Here is a 2258-nt window from a genome sequence, read left to right as displayed (position 1 = left end):
TTTAGCCAAAAATATTTTTGCAAGTTGTTTTCACAAAGCATTGTTCTTGCCATTTCATATAATGTCCTATTTTTTCTTTCCCCTACTCCATTTTGTTCTAAAGTTCTAGAAGCTGAAAAATTATGATCAAAACCATTTTCATTGCAAAAGATTTCAAACTCATCACTTTCAAATTCACCACCATGGTCACTTCTAACATTAACAATAATAAGCCCTTTCTCATTTTGTACTCTTTTATAATGTTTAACAAAAGTAGGCAATGCATCATCTTTGTGAGCAAGAAAGTACACCCATGTATATCTTAAGTAATCATCAATAATAACAATACCATATGACTTGCCTCATAAACTTGTGACAATAATTGGTCCAAATAAGTCAACATGCAATATTTCAAGTCATCTAGAAGTTGAGATTATTGTCTTATATTTAAATGAACTTTTAACTTGTTTCCCAAATTGACATGCATCACATACCTTATCATTTTCAAAATATATCTTTGGAAGTCCAATGACTAGGTCATTTCTTAAGAGTTTTGAAATAGTGTGCATACTAGCATGTCCTAATCTTCTATGCCATAACCATTTATCACAAACATAATTGGCCATAAGACATGATTCACTATTAGGCTCAATTTCATCAAGGAAGATAACATACATGTTCTTAATTCTTTTGCCCATGAATGCAACTTTGTTAGTGTCAACATCAATTACTTGACATCTATGGGAATCAAAGAAAACTCTAAACCTTTTATTACAAAGCTAACTAATACTAAGGAAGTTATGTCTTAGGCCTTTAATAGATAAAACATGCTTGATTTGAGTTTAAGAAGTGTTACCAATGGTTCTAATTCCTTGGATAATACCTTTGGAGTCTTCAGCAAAAGAAACACAACCACTCTTTTTCCTATCAAGCTTTGAAAATACTTTCTTGTTGCTGGTCATGTGTCTTAGCAGCCTCAGTCCAAATACCAAGGCTACCTTTCTTTTGGTTGAGCTTCAAAATATTGATCCATTTGCTCTTACTCAACCTACAAAACAAATTTTTTGTTTTCTTTAGAGGTTCCTACACTTTGATGGATCCTTAGGGGTTAACAAGCACATGAGATCCTTTAGGCACCCAAACCAATCCGATTTTGGGAAGGTTACTTCCATTATAATAACAATCATAAGCAAAATAACCTCTCTTGCTATAGATATAACAGTAATGCGAAGATGCATTACTTCTCTTTCTCAAAGGTGTAATTTCTTATGGTTTTTCTTCACTTTTCAATTTCAGTTTTGATTTCTTTTCCATTGAAGCTTTAAGAGCAAGATTTTCATCCACTACCTTTTACAAGGCTATATTTGTGCTCTTTAGTTCCAGCTTCAAAAGTTCAAAATCTATTTTGGAATGTTCAAGTTCAATTTGAAGCATATTCCTTTTATCAAAAACAAAATTATAATAATGCTTGATTTTTTCTAATTCATCATCCAATGCTATGGCTTTCTTCCTCATAATTTTATACTTCAATGCAAGCTTTTCAAATTCAGCATTCAAGCAATCATACTCATCTTGAAGTTCATTATAAGAAATATCACAAGAGTTAGATATTATCTCAAATTCTTCTTCTTTTGCCATCAAGTAAAAGTTTACTCTTTCTTCAAGCTTTTCTTTTTCTTCTTCTAAACTTGAAGAATCACTATCAGATCATGTTGCTGCCACCATTACCCTTTTTAGTTTCCTCATTTTCTTTAAAGATTCTTCCTTAAGGAATGGGCATTCAAATCTAAAATGTCCAAGTTCTTTACATTTGAAATAAACCATTTTATCTTTTTTACTAAGATCATCCTTATGCCTGTTTTTTCAAAAAGAACCTTGATCTTTGTTGTAATTCTTTCTTTCAATTCTTCTACCTTTTTATCCCATTAGCTTTCTGAATCTTTTGGCCATCATGGCTAACTCTTCATCATCATCACTTGAGATATTTTCTAGTTTTTCCTTAAGAATACTAATCTTTAAAGCAAGATTTTTCTATTTCTCTTTGGCTTCATTCTTTTTCTTTCATTTCAAGTTCATGTGTGAGAAGTAAGCCATAGATTTCATCAAGAATTACTACATTAAGATCTGTAGCCTCTTGGATGGCAGTGACTTTAGGTTTCCAAATTTTTAGGCGACATCCAAACAATCTCTTCACTAACTCATGTTCAAAGATGGTTTTGTCAACTTGATTAAGCTTGTTTGTAATGTTGGCAAACCTATGAAACATGTTAGAGATGCTT

Source organism: Theobroma umbraticum, unplaced genomic scaffold, assembly GCF_002168275.2.
Source record: "Theobroma umbraticum cultivar Fairchild unplaced genomic scaffold, ASM216827v3 scaffold_30.0, whole genome shotgun sequence".
Taxonomy (NCBI): Eukaryota; Viridiplantae; Streptophyta; class Magnoliopsida; order Malvales; family Malvaceae; genus Theobroma; species Theobroma umbraticum.
This window is presented reverse-complemented; position numbering follows the sequence as displayed.